This window comes from Myodes glareolus, chromosome 16 (genome assembly GCF_982192425.1).
Source record: "Myodes glareolus chromosome 16, mMyoGla1.1, whole genome shotgun sequence".
Classification (NCBI taxonomy): domain Eukaryota; kingdom Metazoa; phylum Chordata; class Mammalia; order Rodentia; family Cricetidae; genus Myodes; species Myodes glareolus.
In genome coordinates, this window is record NC_142041.1 from 72,374,955 (window position 1) to 72,396,088 (window position 21,134).

At 35.8% G+C, this 21,134-nt stretch overlaps 1 protein-coding gene and 1 long non-coding RNA gene across 8 annotated transcripts in view; one reads left to right on the forward strand and one right to left on the reverse strand.

The window, feature by feature from the left end:
* The window catches only part of Ralyl (RALY RNA binding protein like), a 758,034-nt gene that overhangs the window by 155,949 nt on the left and 580,951 nt on the right, over nt 1–21,134 (forward strand). The gene's annotated exons all lie outside the window — the stretch shown is intronic.
* On the reverse strand, nt 898–20,586 carry LOC125391010 (uncharacterized). 2 transcript variants are annotated; one of them, XR_007228924.3, is made up of 4 exons: nt 20,486–20,586; nt 7,918–8,102; nt 7,400–7,561; nt 898–6,120 (listed from the first exon to the last, which is right to left on the reverse strand). It is a non-coding gene; the product is annotated as an uncharacterized LOC125391010 (long non-coding RNA). The 2 variants fall into 2 exon arrangements; XR_015735163.1 differs by lacking the exon at nt 20,486–20,586 and adding an exon at nt 17,226–17,407.

Below are 21,134 nucleotides of genomic sequence, written 5' to 3' on the forward strand. Positions count from 1 at the left end.
AATCCAGAGGTTAAATTCACAGATCGTGTGCACCTGTTCAGGTGGGGAAGTCACTGCCCGTGGTAGGTAGCAGAAGCCAAGAACTTCCCTCCCTGGTCTGCCCGAGGTCAGGGCCAGTCAGGAGCCAGTAGCTGTATGTGGCTCTGGGATCTAGCACGCATGTTTTTAGGTGTACGCAAAGAAGTTAGCTGCCTGCTAATTTGGCAGCGGTCCCGCGAATGCGGTTTGCACTTAAGCTATGAGCTGGCTAGTCAGGGTAAAAGCCGTGGGGCTGCAGAGAGACCCCAGGTGCGTGCTCAGGCTGCTAGACCCTTGCCACGAGGGGGGAAAAGGCCCCCACGTTGGGCATCAGATGATGTCACACAGCAATTGGTAATGAAAAGTCCCCAGACTATCTTAATACAAAATATACAGCTTTAATAAACAGAAGACTTACACCAGCTTACACCAGAATCCAAACGATCTGTCAGGATGCAGGAGCCAGGCTTGAGAGAGAGCTAGTGGAAGCGCACTTGCCAGGTTTATAGGCAAGCTTTAGCCTAAGGGCGACACGCCCCACAAACAGAATGTGATTGGCTGAACTCCCCTATCAATATTGAGTACGGTAAGCCAAACCCAGAATGACAATTATCATATATACTCACTCATAAGTGACTTTTAGACATAAAGCAAAGAAAACCAGCCTACAATTCACAATCCCAGAGAACCTAGACAACAGTGAGGACCCTAAGAGAGACATATGTGAATCTAATCTTCATGGAAAATAGAAAAAGACAAGATCTCCTGAGTAAATTGGGAACATGGGGACCATGGGAGAAGGTTGAAAGGGACAGGAGAGGAACGGAGAGGAACAGAGAAAAATGTATAGTTCAATAAAATGAAATGTCATAAAAATAGTCTCTTTAAGAAAACCAACAATTTTATTATTCATATTGGATTTGGGGATACAAGCAGTTACTCTTTATCAGAACAGTAAACTCTTAATAATAGTATGGATTTAACAAATATTAATTCATTAATACTGTTTATGTCTGTTTTTATTTATTATATATTCTTTGAGATTTTCATATATGTATATAATATATTTAAATCATTGTTAGTACCCGTGATCTCCAGCTCTTTCTGAGTCTTTTTTTTATTTCTTCTCAAATTCACATCCTCCTCCTTTTATCAATAACCATGCAGGATAATTTCTGTTCCTACTGCCCGTGTATTTCTGCATATTAGGCCATCACTAGAGCATTTTTTAACCCTTAGAGACCTCACCCCTAATAAAACTAATGTTCCTTCCCTAATAGTCATAAACTGTCAACTTTCAATATACCCTTAGATATGCATGTGAATTAACATACCCTTCACCTCCATTCATGCTGGAAAGGAGTTGAGTTCATCTTGTATAGGCAACAATTGATATTGTGAGTTCATGAATTCAGTGGTCTTGTTATGCCCAGAGGACATTGTTTTCTCATAATCTTCCCTATCTTTGACTCCTACTAATCCTACTGCCTCCACTTCTTTGCTACTTCCCGAGCCTTTGTTGGAAAGCAGTAAGGTAGAGATGTCCTATTTTGTGACTAAATATTAGAGCGACACCTATTCTCTGGTCTCAGACCAAGAGCCACTAGCAAAGGCTTCATTAATTTTTGTGTATTAATGAATACATTAAAATTTGTATATTTGTGTGTACAGATATATCTATTTAGAAGGCAGTTTTGTACTTCTTAACAAACAGTTGTATGTTCATCTCTAGGTGTTGCACAGAGAGGAATCCCTTTGTTCTGTCCTGGCCTCCCTCCCAGATAGCTTAGACCTGAAATAATCACACAGAAACTATATTCTTTTAAATACTGCCTGGTCTATTAGCTCTAACTTTTTATTTGGCTAATTCTTATATCTTAATTTAACCCATTTCTATTAAATCTATTAAATCTGTGTATCACCACATGACTGTGGCTTATGGGAAAGATTCTAGCCAGAGTTCATCTCAAGCAGGATATCCATGGCATCTGCCCTTCTTTTCAGCATTCAGTTTTGTCTTCTCCATCTACCTAAGTTCTGCCCTATCAGGCCAAGCAGTTTCTTTATTGATTAACTAATGAAAACAACACATAAACAGAATGACCTCATACACCATTTCCCTTTTCTGTTTAAAAAGGAAAGGAAGGCATTAACTTTAACATAGGAAAATTACATATAACAAAATAGTTATAAAGCAAGAATTATAGTTACTATATATATATATATATATTATCCTTTATTATAACAAAGGAAAACTATAACTATAGCTATCTATCTATGTTTTTAACTACATCAAAGACTCCAGAAGGATATAATATTACCTAAGTAAACAATAAGTAAACAACTTCCAGAACTGTAGAAATGACAGAGATATCTCACTGCCTGCACAGTCACCAAAAGTTTTTCTGTACCGTTGGGTTATCCATCTTTAGCCTACAGGCCCATAGTATCCAGCAAACATTTCCATGATTATTGATTAACCAATGAAAACAACATGCAAACAGAAGGCACTTTCTACACCACCTAGGGACTATGAACTTCCCTGTCACAGGTTCTTGGGAAGATTTACAAAATTGTTCATGGATTTATTCCTGCAGAAGCTCTCAAAATCTAATCAGAATGGGGCTGATTATGCCATAATATTAATGCTATTTTTACACACAGACATATTGTGCCAAGCTGGTCTTATTTCAGCACATTGGATTCACAATTCAATAAAATCATTGATGGCATTTCTCCACCAACCTTTTTCCAATCATTTGTACCATCTTCAGGTACTGAGAAAATTAACCAACAAGGAAGAAGCTTCTTGAAGATATCTTCAAGTTCTTGACTAAAAGTTTGATGTTATTAGCTAAAGAGACTTATTAACAAGTTCTAATGGCAATCAGGAGCAATGAGAATAATCTGAATATGTGGGGTCGTTGGAAAACTCCTAAACAAAAACCTAAGTGGAAATATCCCACACCTGACATTGAGCAACTTATGACCTCTTGTGGGATCATTATTTACCATATTAAGTCTACTCTTTCTTTACATATTTATGTATATATATATGTAAAATATTTATTTATATGTATATATTTGTATATGTATGTTTCAGCATCTTTTTCTTTTTAGACTCATTTTCTCCACTTAAACCTATCCTCTTTAAGAGAGGGCTTCACTTATACCTCAGAACATTCTAGAATTCAGTTTATAGCCTAGGCTGCTCTTAGCATCCCAGCTGCTAAAAATATAAAAAATGTGCCACCATACTTAAACTGATTACTTTTCTTGTAGAAGTAATTGACTGACATTGAGACTTTCTAATGTCCCTCTCAGATGTATGAATTTTTATGCAAAATGTTATTTTAATTATTTTAAATACTAATACTGTTTATATATTGAAAATATGAGTCCCAGAAAACATAAAAACATGTAAAATTGGGGCTGTAATAATGCATCAAAATTTTTGAAATATCGACAACATATATTTTTACTACTTTTTGATCAGTGCATTGTTTGTTATTATTAAGAATTTAAGCTCATGACATTGCCTTCTTCCTGACTTCCGTCTCTTAATTTGTGAACATTCTGCCTTCTACTCTGCTTAGTCCATGGATAATAACCCCAGTTCTGATAATATTTTTGTCTCCTTCACTTGTTAATGATGCCTTCCTGTTTTACCACCAATTCTAATTCACTCTTCTATGTCAAGACTTTAGAGGATCCATCCTAAGCAACTAATCAATCCAAGGTGATTATCTCATTACTCTGATGATATAGACATCATCTCTATTTTTGATTTAAAATATTATTCTATTCTTGTCTAAAATTACTTGATTTTAGTATCAAGAAGGAATTAAGTGCCCTATCATCTCTATACAGGTAGAGTGAATTACATAGATGTATCTTTAAATTTTAGATTTCTTATAATCTGTAGTACTTCCTTGTACAATGGGATTAACAATTTAAGGTTCATTTTTACAGTTAGTGCTTGCTAAAACCAAGTCTGAGAAAGGAATACAAAATAGTCATATGTATGTCATATACAGGGTTTTTCCAGAGGTAGAATTTGTGGTTTGAATTATGAGCACTCTGGAAGATGTACTGAGCACATCCTTCACCCACTCTCTCATCTCTGCTGTTCCATGTCAGCTTCCATTTCAATATATCAATTATGTGTTCCAATCACATCCACTTATCCTAACCCATTTTGTATTCTGTTGCCACAACATTGTTTTACCAGAAAGTTGTCCTTTGAATATACAGAGCATTTGTGTTGAACTGATGAAGTCATTGCAGTGTACCTGGACAATTACACAACTAGAAAATACTATTATCCTTAAACATTATTCTGTAAAATAAAATCACAAGAATACTATGTTCTAATAGCTTCTCAGAAGGTAAAATTCAACTTAAATATCCGACGAAGCAAACATATATCTATTTACAATCAAGTTGTTTGCAGATTGAATATCCATTGCAGAATTGAAGGTAAGTGATAGTGTGTGTGTGTGTTTCACGTATTTGAGTGTTTGGATTGTGCAAGTAGATATTGTTATGTTATTTGGTAATATTCATTGTTAGGATTTTCTTTTTTCATTTTTTGTAAGTGTAGGCTAGATCTTCCCTCAACCTTGACCTGAGGTAGGCAAGGAAGAAATGCCCTCTTTGCCTGAGGCTAAGCTCAACACACTTACAAAACGGACCTCAAATCCAATCATCCCTCTTTTCCCCTTGGTTTGGTCATATGTCCAGATCAAATATAGGACTCTAGTGACTTTAAAATTCATCTTATTGGCTGGGATTCTGGGTACTTCACCGGTTCTTTATATACTTTTTTGAAATGCAAGTCCCCACACCAGATGAGTCATCTATGAATTTTCTCATTATCATCCATGTAACAACACCTGAGATTTGAGGTATAAGTCACTGTAGTATTTACCAAACTCCAAACACTGGCATTCTGCTTTATGTTTATGTCCTTCCTCCCACTTACCCTTGTACCTAGTCAGTAATAGCCATAGTTCAGGTTTTTTCTGTGTGACAGCCCTGACTGTCCTGGAACTCACTGTGTAAACCAGGCTTGTTGTTAAAAGGAGACTCCCTATTTCCTGGCCCTCTGGCTAGTTCAGTAGGTAGAGCATGAGTCTCTTAATCTCATTGCCATTGGTTCAAGCCCCAATTGAGTGCCAATTTGTTGTTAGGAGGAGATAACTTGTTTCCAGGCACCCGGCAGCTTAAACCCAAAAATAATCACGCAAAAACTATATTATTTGCAATATTGTTTGGCTAATAGCTTAAGCATATTTCTGGCTAACTCTTACATATTAATTTACCCATCTCCATTAATTTGTGTATAACCAGGTGGCTGGGGTTTACCGGCTAAAGTTTCAGCATGTCTGTATTGGATGGGGCTACATGGCTTCTCTCTCACTCTACCTCCTTTCTTTTGCCATTTATTTTAATTTTCCTTGCCTACCTTTACAACCATCCTGCAGAGCCATGGTTCTTAATTGAAAACAACATATTTAGATTTTAAAGTTTAACTTTACTTCTTTTTAATATTTGTGGTAGATCACAGAATTAGTAAGATTTTTATGAAACCTAGTTTCCAAGATTTATACATGACTGGTCTCAAAAGAAATATTCTCTCAACATTCACAATATGAAAGTGATGAGTCATCCAGTACCCAAAATGAAGTACTCTGACCACAATTTTGATTTTTGCATTACTTTTAAACTCAAAATGAACAGACACCCTTATAAAGTGCTGAAATTCACAATACAATAGAAAATAATCTCAACCGGGTAACATGTATTCAGTTGTTTTTTTATCTTTTTTCTTCTTTTGTTTTCTAATTTGATTTATATAGCCAAAATCACAAACCTTTATGTCCCAGTGTTAAAATGCATAATCAGAACTATTTTTAAAGACCAAAAGACTTTTCAGGAGACAGCATGAAGACTTCTTTGTATGAGCAGTGACAACCACATTTAGAACCCTGTAAATGCATATTGCCCACATTCCTTTCCTTAAACAATGTCTCTTCCAAAAATTCAATCTCAGTCTTCTGAAGTGCTTATCGAACTTCAAGTTCAAGTTCAATATCAATTCTATACCAAAGAAACAAAACAAACAAATAAACAAGCAAACAACAGTGAATAAGAAATTGCTTTAGACATTTTCTACAATGAAATTGTGTCACAGTTATCTGTGAATTCTTTGTAGCTATATAACATATCTTTTGTAATATATATTGTCCATAGTTGACTTGTTATTAACTGATCTATCAGAGATAAAAATAAAGAATCCATTAAACCTACAAGTAAGAAAGTAAGTAGAAGCAAGTTTTGGGCATGTTGCTTTCAAATCACAACACCAGTAAAGGTCACAAATGCACACTAATAAAAGGGCTATGTCATTTCTAATGACAAGTAGCCCTGTCACAAGAATTGTGGAAATACTGCCAAAAAGCAAAAGCATAAATAAAACTGTCCAGCATAAAATAGCAAAGAGTAATTAAGGGCAAATAGGAGTGATGTGGGAGTCCCTTCTGTGTGTTGTGATTACATTAATGAATAAAGAAACTGCTTTGGACCAATAGCAGAGTAGAACTTAGGTAGGCTGTGAAGACAGAACTGAATGGTGGGGAAAAAAAGAAAGGCAGAGGCAGAGAGACCCCGTAGAACTGTAGCCAGAGTGAGACGTGATGAAACTTTGCCAATACGTCATTGCCACAAAAGGATACACAGATTAATGGAGATGGGTTAAATAAATATGTAAGAGTTAGCCAATAAGAAGCTAGAGCTAATAGGCCAAGGAGTGATTTAAATAATGTTGTTTCAGGTCTCAGATAGCCGGGCAGCAGGGAACAAACAAGTAGCAATATAGGAGTGAGTAGATTGAAATACTACAATTGGGGGCAGGATCTGGAGGACTATTTGAGGAGAGGTAGCAAGTATGAATTATTTATATGCCCAAAAGAGCTTTTCCAGCTCTCTTTGTTCAGTTGTAAAATGGAGTTTTTCTGGAGGCAAAAGTAAATCTGTACTCTTGAGAATCTCTGCTAGGGCCATGGCAGGATGGTCTGTTATAAGCAGTAGGGTAGGGGCTTTAAAAAGGTACTATTATTTGAAAGTACACCATAAGTAGCAAAAAGAAAGGAAAATAATGATCTCAAATTATGTATTCCCTTTTGTTTTATTTGAATATTCATCTTCTGATATTTAAGTTGCATTAAAGTACAACATTCATTTATGATGGGGCACTGAAACATCGCCAAAATGGAATGATTTCTTGGTGCCAATTTGAATCTGATTAGCTGGTTATTTTGTTAAGAATGTATTTAATTAAGTTTTGGACTAGAAATACATTGTTAAAGTGCTTGCGTACCATACAGGAGGAACTGGATCATAAATCCATCACCCGACAAAATGTGCATGGTCATGTACACTTGTGGACCCAGGATTTGACTCTTGGAAGAAGAATTCTTCTTATTCTTATTCTCTAATGCATAGGCAATATAAAACTAGCCTTGACTAGAGACCTTGTCATCTGAGGGAAAAAGAAATTATAAATTTATTTCAATATTGTCATTTTTCTGAAATAGATAATGATAATATGCTCTTATCTAAAGTCCACTGCACCTTGGAGTATTTAGTAATGATGCTTATTATTTTAATATAATTTTATCTTTTATGGAGAGTCTTCTATTTACATGCATGGTATTTTGGTCATATTGAGTACACCTCATTCTCCCCTCATCTACTCTCTAATATCTCCTTCATGTTCCTTTTCCAAATTAATGTCTTCTTTCTTTCTTTTAAAAATACCAGTTAATGCTTCCTTTTTGTCTATTGTTATGTGTCCATTCACTGTATCTTTCCCAGCATCTATCAGATGTCAGTTACCGCTCATTCAGGAGTCCGGCTCATGTCCTCCTCCTCCACACATGCTAGAATTTGAACTGGTTTCATTTTGTCCAAGGCTTTTACAGACATCCCAAGCTGCTCGGAATTCTTGAGTACAGAGGCTCTTTCTGTTATACTCAAATCATGGAGTACCCACAACACTGACTAGGAGACCGAATCCTGTTCTGTAAAAGCAAGGAGTCTTTATTCTTACACAGATTTGCAAGCTGGGACTCTCTGCATGTCTAACGTATTAGAGTGATCAAACAGCCTTGAGCTCATTTAGAGTTGGGGTTTTATAGTAGCAAAGGTAGAGGTGAGGGATTTCTAAGGTTCAGGACCCCCGACTGGCTGACATTTGTCTATGGGTGTCCTGGTGAAAAGCTATGGGCATGTCTAGCAGGTGATCCTATACAATGGTTGGGACATTAACAATTTCCTTTCAATGGGTGGTACTTGGGTAGTCTCAGTTTGTCATCTCTTTTGGAACTAGATATTGCCTTAGGGTAAACTACTGAGACTCATGCCTCTGTTGAGCTTGTCATGGCTGGGTTTTACATTTCCCTGTTCACAAGTACCAATGACAGCACCCAATCATGGGCCCTGCTTTCCCAGGTCTTTAAGGAGATATTATTGGGACCTAAGAATCATTAGCTAATCGATTTTTCCAGGTCAGTGGCTAGCCTACCAAGCTCTGTAGCTCTGTTCCTTTATACAACATAATTGTAATTATAATCTGGAATGTTCTCTTTGGCTCTGTGGTTCTGCATAAAGAACTAAGATTTCTTAGTATTGTAGAAACATTTTAGTTAATAAATCCATTAAATGACAACTATGGACAATTTTTTTTCCTTTCTATGTCAATGAACATTATAGGTAACTATTTCTGTCCTTCATGCCAGGGAGTTCCCTCTTATCTCAGCATTTCAACCTGTTCTGGGCAAGGAGCATGGGATGATGTGTTCTTTTCTGTAACTACTTTGAACTGACATTGGGGCATTGTTATCAGGACCCAAGAAGTCGGAAAGGCTAGCTAAAGGTAAGGAGAGAATTCAGGCAATAGGACACTCAGCAGCAGAATGTGGTTTGCAGACTGTTGCAGCTTAGCTGGTCCACATCAGCAAGTCTAGACCTTACAGTCATTTTGAGCAGGTTGCAGTCAACAATTGATGCTTAGATGTATCTCCCACCCAAGTAAAAACATATTGAGATAAGTTTAAACTGGGAACAGAAGTTAAAATTTATGTACTTAAAGGAAAAGAATACATTTGAAACTTTCAGGCCCATATTGAAATCCATATTATAGAACAAAGCAGATAACGGGTATCTTTAAACAGCAGGGGTAGACTCATACCTTTGAGTCCCAGATAAAACTACAAATGTTCATTAAAAACGTATATATTTTTCTGCTGTCCAGAGAGCCAGGTATGGATTTTAAAGAGTTGTCCTTAGCCTGAAGAGAAACACCTCTAAGTTCACGTTTAGATGGCAACCAGAATAAGTCTAAAATCATGAGCTTGTGACCCAAACAGTAAGTAGTCATTACTGTATCAGCTTATTAGAACTATACCATAGAAGGGGAAAGAAATCAGAAACATTTTTCCATATCATAACCGGTATTTACATCTTAAATGATTTTTTTAGATCCTCAAAGCTTATGGGTTTTTATACCTTAAAACTTTTCAAATTAAGAGACCTAGTAGCTTTAAAAAAAAAACAAGACTTGATTATATGTAATAACAACCTAGCTATAACTTTGTGGAAGGATCTGGATACCTGCTGCTACTAAGTTGACCAAGTCATAGATAGCCTAGCAATCAATACTATCAGAAATCCCATAAGGATAAATAAATTATACCTGAGTACAAACCAAGCAGTTTCTGAAGTTACTAAAAATAACAGGGAATTGACTTCATATACAGTTAGCCAGACCCAGGTCTCCATAACATTGCAGGCAGAAGTATAAGAACAGCAATCTTACAGTCTTAGCCAGGCCCATAATGTGAATTTTTTTTTCTTGTAAAAGAGGGGCATGGAAAGGACTGTCATTATTTTGTCAAGGCAAAAGTGATACAATCAATTCTCTAATGTCCTACTGTTTGTTCTCAGTCTGAACTGGGTTCTGGTAGCAGGTATTGCACTCGGGCATCTTGCCCAATGGTCAGCATCATCATAATCCAGTTGTAGACATCTTGGTGTTCCCTAATCTTCTTTGGAGACCTTGGATCACTGCTAGAATCTCATAGTCCCTGACTAATATAATAAGCTTTTAATCATTTTTTATATTATATTCTGCAGATCTCTGAAGTATGAGTGTTACCTAGGTATACCTGATTAGACAAACTTTGCTTATAGTGACTTGTTTTCCTTTTGACTTTGAAAACATACACAGGGAACTAAATAAGGTTTATCTCTATAATTAATTATATCAGTACTTTAAGGATGACTGAGTAACTTGTATTTCCTAACAGTCTATAAGTTAGCAGCTTTCATAAGACTAAAATTTTCATTCTGTCAGGTTTATCCTTAAAAAATATTATTTTGAATTGAAACTAATAAAGAAACTGAATTAGTAATTCCAAGGGTAAAAACAGAACAAATTTGTCTCCTTCTGTTAATGTTGTCTCCTGGGAAAGCAAGGAAAAGGTACCAGGGCAACTCTAGAGCTAACTTTTCAATAAAGAACAGCATAAAATAATTTTAACGTTATCTACATTAAAGTGATCTGAATTTTTGTTAACCCAAATCCAGTAACCAGAGCTCAGATATAAATTCTGAGGTGATACCCACAGCAGTGATGGGTGGCAGAGACAGCAAAAATATCCAAGCCATTTTTGTCTAAGCTCCATGCTTGCAAGAAAATTTATATAGACACCCTTTTAATAAAACAAGTATAATCAGTATTAGTAGGTATGAGAAACCACAGCAAACATAGTTCACATCCCTTTCTGGCCTTTTATAAGTTTCTATATACCTTTAATCTGTTTTTCTCTCTTATTCTTTCAGTCTCCTGTTTTCTCTTTCTCTTTCCAAACAAGATAAAGACTCTTACCAAAGTCTTCTTGTTTTTCAGACAACATAGAAACTCTGACCAAAGTTTTTTCTTGCTTTCCCTCAGTAGTTTATAATATTTTCTATGGTTACAATATTTTAAACAAGAACATAAATATGCATATATTATAACAAAATAACTTTAAATTTGCATCACATAAAGTCCTCTTTTCCATACCCTGAGCTATAATAATTTGTAACCAGTCCCTCTAAATGATGACAGATATTTATAACCCATTCGATCTGAATGACCAAAGCAGTTCTAGTGGAGGGAAGTCTGGCTATAGTGTCATAACATGGCCACCCCGGCTTAACACCTATAGCCAGTGACTGTGACTCATTGCTTCGGCCTGCAGAGCCAAACCTTGGCCAGGTTTGGCCTGAAGTCAGAAGTTGAGGCATGCAGCCCTCAGGGCAGGCTGAGAGAACCCATCCACCAGCATTGCATGTGGCAGAGTAACAGACAGCATGGGGATAATAAGACTGCTTATTTCTCCAGCCTTAGTAATTAACCCCAGATTCTGTTTACTGTTTGAAATCCTATTGGAACACACATGCCCCTTGCAAGCTGTGAATGGCAGCCTTGCTCTATTGTCACAACAAAGCTGTGTATCCCAGCCACCCATCCACACAAGTGTGCTGCCGTGCAGCCTCAAGCTTGGATGGCAATCCTGCCAGCGCGGCGAGCACACGACAGGCCAAGGTTTGCTCCTTTCAATGGAATGTTTAAGGTGGATAGAGGTTGTTCATCTCATCCCTTTTAGAAAAATATGCCTCTATGCTTATGACCTTTCTCTGAAGTCCTGTAAGTGATCCAGTATCAAAGTCAAAGAAGTTGTACATTGAGTTTATGTCATCACATCAGTCTTGTAAATCAGAAGGAGGACGCACAGAAGAGAAGAACAAAACAGCACACAGAACGAGGCCGAAGTGAACCAAGGTGACAGACTCAAACTGTTTCACAGGTGGGACTTGCTGAGACTCCGGGACATCCCGCACCTCTATCTACAGAGAGATCCACTCTTATAAGGAAGTGTCCTGAGACCCAAATACAGAAGGGCTCTGGGGACATTTTCCCAGGTACTCCACCTGTGATCTTTTTGCATATCTTCATAGACCATCTACAAGCTCTCACAGATTCTGGGTCCACTTACAGAAGGAATTCCAAGCAGAAAGACATGAAACAAAATATACATACAGAAAACTTACTGGCCAGCTAACCGGCTCTACATGGCAGTGGTCCTGGTGGGCTTGGGGGATCCTGTAGAGCCCCCAAATTGTCATGCCCATATCACAGAGCCACCCCAAACCAGCTAGGATCCTGTGGCCTTTACAGTCTCTGTCCCTCTTCTGGAGATGTTCTTTAAGCTTTGGTAGAAAGGATTATGGTATATATGTCCCATTTAGAACTCAACACTCCACTGATATTTATTTCAAAATTGAAATTTTAATGGGACAAACTTCTTTTCAAACATTAATCAGTGGTAGGTTATAGTGGCAAAATTCATGAAACCTTGAAGCATAAGGGAACATTTGCGGTCCTTAGTGATATAAAATTTGTATTACACTACATTGGTAATGAATTGACAGTTTACATATCTCTACAATATCTTTAGAATGTGACTCACTGACTATTTTCGAATGTGGCCTATTTCAGCTTTGGACATTACACTCTAATGTTCTCTCTTGGTATGAATCTAATTTTCATCCTGTTGTGCTGACTTTCTTTTTTTTCATTTGACTGACCGAGTTAACTCTTCTCAGGGTAGTAATTTTGATTTTCATTGCTGTTGGTATCCATGGAATAATGTGGATCTTCACAACTTCATTGTATAGTGGATAAACTTTATCCAGTAGTGTATCTGATACCACACAGTGTCAAGGCATGTGCATGCTCTCCTGCATTTATAGTAAGGGTCTTTTGCATTTTGAATATATTGGTTACATTTGCAGCTTATGTAATAAAAATTACTAATAAATTACTAATAAAAATTTCCTAGAAACTGAATTGGAATGGAATGAGCACATGCAAGGTGACCTAGAGAACTTATTTTCACAGCATGAAGAGAAATCCTGCTAATTTCAGGAGAGATATATGTGCTGGTGTGGTTCTCACCCACAGTTGATGAGGAGAGGGAGTTTCCTCTTTTGACCTTAAAGTAAGTTAAACTGAGAGAACTATCCAATTAGAGAAGTGTTATCCACCAATATCTTTTTAATTTGATTCTTCCTTTGTTCATGGGGTTATTAAGAAGCTTCTTCCACGTATAATTTACCATTCTATTTCTAATTCTATAACCATCTTAAATTTAAAAGGAGAGATTGTTCCTGTTGCTTGCTGGTTCTAACCTTATGTTCAGGACCTCCAAAAGACCAAGATGCCTTCCATGCTGCACACACTTTATGCTAAAAACTGGGCTGCTGTTAGCAATGAATAAAAGAGTTAACAATAATAATTAATAAGTGACAGATACAGAAATGACTGAAAACACTTTAAAATCCAAATAGAGTCTGAAAATAAAATTAGAGTATTTCAACCATCACCTTATATGCTTTTCAGGCACATTGAACATTGGTATCACTTTATTTCATATCCATCTTAAGATAGATATTTGATTCAAAAATTTTTTAAAAATTCTCTACTAGCAAGTAGTCAGGACTAGGTAAATAGATCTACTTTGTATTTAACCATTTGTTAACTGCTTATGAAATGCAAAGGGAACTGTTGCTTATTGTTGTAAACCACCAAACCTGATCCCCAAACTATGGAACATGCAGCCTACTAGCCATGGTTGCCAGAGCTCTAAATCTGAAATCTGCTGTCATTGGATGCTGACTGCGTCTCACAGTCAACGGCTTAGATATTTCATATTCAGAAAATGAAATACAGGTTTAGAGTATAACCCATTTTGTATACCTTATAGGTAGCAAGGCTAGCACCTGGGTACACTCATATAAGTGGAATACTTTTGCACTCAACATCATATTGCAAATTATTTACATTTGAAATAAACATTTCTAAGAAACAAAACTCTTAAACTGACAATTGCATAGTTACCTGTTGGAACTTCTTATTGTTTTTTCAGGGTGTGTCAGCATCTTAAAGTGCCCAGGCTTAAAGACATTCTGCATTTTTTGATTTTGCAATGGCAAGGAATGGTATAAGCACACTCATACAGTACATACAGTCCTCCTGGCAATTGACATTACTTTAGCAATCATTCATTGAATGTCTACTGTGTCTCAGACTGTCATCTAAGTAGCAGAGTATGGAAAGACCAAACTGTAGGCTTGAATTGAACTTAAGAAGGTTTTCTTCATCATTTAGTCTGCTGTAGTGAGTCACTAGCAGGACTGTCTTGATTTTTTATGTAAATATTCGGTGTATATTTACCTATTATTGATACCTTTTGGACTCCCATGAGATGATAGTTGCGATTGCCTCATTTTTGTTACCCACATACCACCTACTACACTAATATTCCCAATACACATATTCTGCTGCACTTTTCTCAGTTACAGGCTCATGACATATACTTTCCTAAAATCCATTCATCGACTGAAATAGATTCCAGCTGTGACAATGTTTATAATTTCCCTGTAGCTGGAAATTTTCATCAAGTTTCTACTTTCAGACATGCAAATCCATGATTAATCAATGAGTCACTCTGAATGTGTGATTCATTCTTTGGTGAAGAGCAAGCTAAGATGCATTCAAGGTGTGAAACTGAGCATTGATGGTCTTCCTGACTTATCAAAATGATTTCAAGCTGCTGAAACTTTGGGAGTGAGAACAATTTTGCAGGAGTGAGAGTTGCTCCCATTAACAGGGTAAACAATTCTAGGCAGTGGTTTTATATCTATGAGCCTTATATAAGCCTTCAAAGAGAAACAGAAAAAATTTCACTCAAATCCTGTAAAGGGTTATATAATTTCTGGTATGTGTTTGGTGTATACATATGCATCTTTCCATGTGTATGTGAACATGTGTACAGGAGTATGTCCTGAGCATCTACCTATGGAGGCCAGAGGTCAACGTTTGATTTTTTTCTTTTGCTGCTCTTTACCCTATATTTTGAAACAGAATATCTTCATTGAATACAGAGTATGCCATTTCACATAGTTTGGCTAGCCCTGAAGTGCAGAAAATTGTCTTTCTCTATTCCCATGCTAGTGTTACAAATACGTGCTAAGACACTCAGCTTTTTCATGACATATATTTCAAGCAACCACCCATAACTGTTAACTAGTGGGAAAGATAACATTCAATTGAGTTATAAAAAAGAAATTCTGAAGGAATAACCATGGTCCACGAGAAAGGACAACTGTCTGGTGACCAAGTATATTTGTTAGAAAAGGGTTTTCTTAGAAAATGAGCAGGGACTTTTTATATGGGTTGTTTGGATTTTGTTTGAAGAGGAGAGGATAATGAATGTTTATTGTTTGAAAGAAGAGAGTGTTCATCATAAGTAGTTTACTTAGTAATCTGGAATAAACTTCTTATACATACATTATCATTCTCACCGGATGGTGATAGCGCCTTTCTTTAATCCCAGAACTCAGGAGGCAGAGGCAGTAAGATCTCTGTGAGTTTGAGGCCAACCTGGTCTACAAGAGGTAGTTGCAGGACAGGCACCAAAGTTACAGAGAAACCCTGTCTTGAAAAAAAGAAAGAAAAAAAAAACCTCTGAATACATACATTTTCAGTCTCTACAAACAAATACCAACAGTCCCAAGCACATGTAATATTGTAACATGAGGGGGGCTGGCTTGTTTGTGCTTTTCTGTCCTGCCCAGTCCTCCCACCTCCACAAGTCCCAGACAAAATCAACCACACAGAGATCTCTATAAGTTATAAAGCTGATTGGCCCATTAGGTCAGGCTTCTTACTATCTAACTCTCACATCTTAATCAACCCATTTTTCTGATCTATGTTAGCCATGTGGCTCAGTACCTTTTTCAATGGGGCAGCTCACATCCTGCTGCTTCGGTGATCTGGGCAGGAGTGGGAGGAATCAACTTCCTCCTCCCCAGAATTCTCCTGCTCTCCTTGCATCATTTCCACTTCCTGACTGGTTTTCCCACCTACACCTCCTGCCTGGCCAATCAGCATTTATTTAAAACATGATTGACAGAATACAGACAATTCTCCCGCACCATAATATACTTATCACAAAATCACAAAGAAGAAAATGAATGAATATATCCCATAATGAAATGGAGGCAATTAAGAGTTTATGATTATTGATAGATTGCTGGATAGATAATTGTCAAGGACTGACCTCAAAAAAAAATACCTCTTACCAGGGTAGGGGCATGAGAATTTTAGAAATATGAGTAAAGAATATGAAGACGCATAAAAAATAATAGGACACATAGAGCATATCAGAAGGGCATTCCAGTGACTTAAATCCTGAAATCACCCATGTTTATTTTCCACTTAAACTGGGGAGAAGGTAACAAAAGATTTTAGTAACATGATATAAAGGATAACTCACACAGTTAATCACATTTTCACTCCAAGACAGCAAATTATTACCATTCTGTTGTCTATGTAGCGACTGCTTATACTGAAGACTGCTTCTCCCCAGGTGAATTCATAGTTACAAAAGAAAGAGCAAGAGTACATTTGCATATCCTGGCCAAGTGTCAGGAGGCATGGACCTACTTGAAGGAATTATTCTAACGTGCTGGGGTCACTAGTCAATAGTTAAGAGTTTTCTATTTCCTGCAATGCTGAGCTACTTTGGGTGACATTTTAAATATGCCCCAGTGTTTCCTGAATAATATAAACAGTAGTTATACTCCTGTTTATACTCACATGAGGAGTACTGTAGCACTTTTGTCTCTCACATGGCAGGAAAATCCTACTAATGCCAGTAATAGACATAATATTGTGACAAGCAAATTGCCAGGAATTAGAATACTTAATTGACGCAGCATATATCAGACTGTAAGTGGAGAATCAGCTGAAGAAAGAAAGTGATTGATTTCCCTAATTTTAAGTGGCAGCTCCTAATGTGCTGGCCATCACTGTTATTGTCATTTTCAAAAAAGTAGAATCAAAGGTGACCTTGTATTAATTTTTTCATATGTAGTTAGTACCAGAAACTTGATCGATTCTGTCCAACATAATATTAATTATAAAGTTAAAAGTTTCCTTGGGAAATCTTGTCCAGTACCTCAAGTATTGTGGAAATACATGCTAGCGATTTCATAGTACATTATATAAAGAAACAAAATAATGCAACTTTTACCTTATTGTTTCAAGACTTTCAAATATATGTTTGGAATGATTGAAATGGTGTTATAATTTAAGGCATTTCCACACAAAACTCTGGCTTCTTTAGCAATCACATACTGAACTAGATAAACTTTAGCTTGGTTGGTTGGTATTTTTCATTTTTTCTCAGTTCTCCTTGTTTCTTTCTAATGGATACTCCCCTATCAAAAACAAATGATAAAAGCTGGTTAATCTCAATAAAAGACAAAGTAAAATTTGTAAAATTAAAATAGTGCTGATATAGCTAACTTATTTTCTTGCTATAGGGTGTGCATGTATGTCTGTGTGTGTATGTGTGTGTGTGTTATATACTTCAAGTATATTATTGCTATCACTGTTTTAGCCTTGTACTTACTCTGTAGGTCTTGTGCTTCCAACCCCCTGCCTCAAACTCTTATGGAGCTGGTATTATAAAAGATCTTTCTAGCATTATGGAAGGTTATTTTTCTTTAGGATTTTTTTTTATAATTCACGTTGACTGACTAAATAAGATAAAGCAGTAAATTGTTGAAGAGCACATTAGTATTCTAGGCAGCCACTCCAAGGACTTTCTGCATTTTGAACAAATTAGAATTATTTCATGAAATTAAACAATGTTAATAAGACAACAGTAGTAGATATTGTGGAATGAATCAAATGTGAGTTGTGTTTTCCTAATTATTTTAATTTGGCAGTTTTACAGAACACATTGGATTAACATGTCTTTAAAAATATCTTATTTATCATTAAAAATTCAATTTAGGCAAAATCGTATTTATGTACACACACACGACATTAATGTTTGCAAATTTCATTAAATTTTTATTTAAATATTTATCATTTCTCTCAGGATTTCACAGGAAATAAAAAATAAAATATTGAGGAATACTGTCCTATAAATTAATTTGGGGAGTTTCCCAGCATCTGAAACATTGCTAGGTGGTGGACTGGATAGTATGCCTGCTTATATGTATGTGTTCTACCTACTAACAAGAATATTATGAGGCCAGGAAGACATATTATTTACAAATGTGAAGTTATATATATATATATATATATGTAAACTAGAGATTTGTTTATATATATATATATATATATATATATATATACACACACACAAATCTCTAGTTTATTGTTTTTATTTTGTGGATTTCCACTGAATCAGCAAAGTAGACCATTCTAAATTGATCATACAGTCCTGAAAATGCATAGAATAAAAAGATTAGATTATCACCTGTGGGCATAATGATTTAGTTACAGATGCAAAATTCCTTATATCATAGAAAATTTATAAAACAATTATCTATTTAAAAAATATGTTTTATATTATAATTTAATATTTAAATTTCTAACATCTTTCATGAATTCTAGTGTGTTTTCTATTATTTTTCTGAAATAAAAGTACTTAGGTTTAATATTTAAATATACATTTTCATATTTCATCCAATTTCTTGGAATGTGTTTGTCTCATTAAAATAAATATAGTCAAAGTAAATGCTATTCACATCTGGACTATGTGTATATATGCAGGAAAGAGACAGTTTCAGAATCTGAATTGCTATCACACTTTGGAAAAAAAGTTGACATTTGTTAGAGTTCAAAAAGTTTCAAATGAAATCTCTCTATAAACATCTTTTAGATATACTCAGAAGCTATTGGACATCTAAGATGATTTTTATTAAATTAATAAACATTAAAGAACAGCTATGTTATATCCTTTCTTGGAAGACATAAGTGTTATATGGACATTATTTTATACTTTGAGATTATTTGTGTAGCTAATTTGAGAATTTTGAAACACTACACCCTTGTCTACCTTCTGAAAATGTTATTTGACACACCCCTGGTAAGAATTTATGTGGTGGTAGAATCAATATGAACATTTCTTCTTAACTCAGTAAATGTTTAGAATCTTGTTAGACTTTGTATCCAAAGAGGGAAAAACACTAATAAAATGTTCACAGGGCATACACTGTGGGGGAGATTTGTGTAAGTAAGGTGATATTTTGAGCATCCATTCTCAATTTTGACTAAGAGTAGGACAAAGAGAAAGGGAGGGCCTAAGAGTGCTCTAGAAGAACTGATGTTAGTTAACTTTAAAAAGAAGTTTCTCAGTGTTTAAAGCAATTGTTCAGTGCATGGATTCAATGAGTGAAGCTGTGTGACTTTTAGAAATCTTTAAAAACTTGAATTTCACATTTATTTTCTTTATATGAAAAACAGCTTTATAAAAGATGTATTCTAACTACAGATTCCTTTACCTTTACTCCTCCTATGCCCACCCAACTTCTCCAGTCACACAAGTCTATGTCCTTTCTTTCTTGTTATAATACAGAGATATCTAATAACAACAATAAAATTCTAACAGAAATAAAGTGGACTAAGTCAAAATAAACAAATGGAAAAAGACAAGAGTCAAAGAAAAAGCTAAAGAAACACATACAAATACTGAAAGGCAGACATCCTCACACATATAAAACCTTTAAAAACAAATTCAGAAATCATAATATATAAACAAAAAAATCTATAAGGAAAAGAAAAATCCCAATAATGCTTTGTGAAACAAGCAAACAAACCAAACTTAAAAATGCCCTTGAGTTCCTTTTTGTTTATCTATTGCTGGGCATGGGAACTACCCTTAAGTGTGGTTTGTATACCCAGTAAGACTGTTGGAGAAAACTATTTTTCCCTTTGTGAGCAGTTATCAATTGGGTATAGCTTCTGGATTATGGAAGGACGCTTGTGTCTGAAAGAATACCTTCTGACTTCCCTAAGAAAACATGATGTGCTGCCGGCTTAGGTGTGGGGATGGACTGAAGTCATTGCATGGTAGTTTTATATCAAGGCCTAAAACTGAAGAGGACAGTAGCGTTGGATACTTTTTACTGTGTTATTCAGGAACCATATTTTCAAGCTAGTTTTTGTAGCAGTGATTAGGGATAAAATATAACCTTACATTCTATAACATTTGAAGCATGAGCAAAACAAAAGCTGAAAAGTTAGTTCTTTGCTTTATCAATTAGTAGTGTGTTGGGTCTGGAGACATGGCTCAGTAGTGAAGAGTGCTTGTTGCATGGGGAGGGCTGCTTGTTCATCCCGGTCATCCTGCTACCTTACCCCAAAATAACCAAACAGAAACTGTGGTAATTATATCACTGCTTGGCCCATTAGCTCTAGTTTCTTATTTGCTAATTTTTACATCTTAATTTATCCCATTTCTATTAATCTGTGTATCACCATGTGGCAGAGGCTTACCAGGTAAAATTCCTAGCGTCTGTCTCTGGTGGATCCATGGCATATTTCTCCTCCTCTGCTTTCTTCCTCCCAGAATTCAGTTCTCTCTTCCCTGCCTACATACTTTCTGCCCTCTTAACTAGGTCAAGGCAGTTTCTTTATTCATTAACCAATGAAAGCAACACACAAACAGTAGGAACTCCTACACCAAGTATTTGCTGTTTTTACAGAGGAACTGTGTTCATTTCTCAGCACACACAAAGCAGCTCACGATCATCTATAATTCCAATTCCAGGGGTCTAATTGTCTCTTTTCATATCTACAAACACGAGACACTCACATGATGTGAAGGCATATATGCAGGCGAAATATCATACATTAAAAAAATAAAGTAACTTCAAAATGAGGCAGATGTTTAGAAGTAAATAAACATTTACCTCAGCATTAGAAATGGAATGATTTGCATTGTAACATTGACACACTAGAATTTTGGATGCTTGCTATGCTGCTGTCTCAAGAAATTTATATTATCGTTACTTAAAAGTAAGTAAGAAATAATGTTTATAAGTTCACCTGATTAATAAAGCTAGTATTCTGTTGATACCTTGTATTGGGATGTTCTATCAGAATGACACAGAGTAGCTATTTAAGCCATGTAGAATTTATTGCA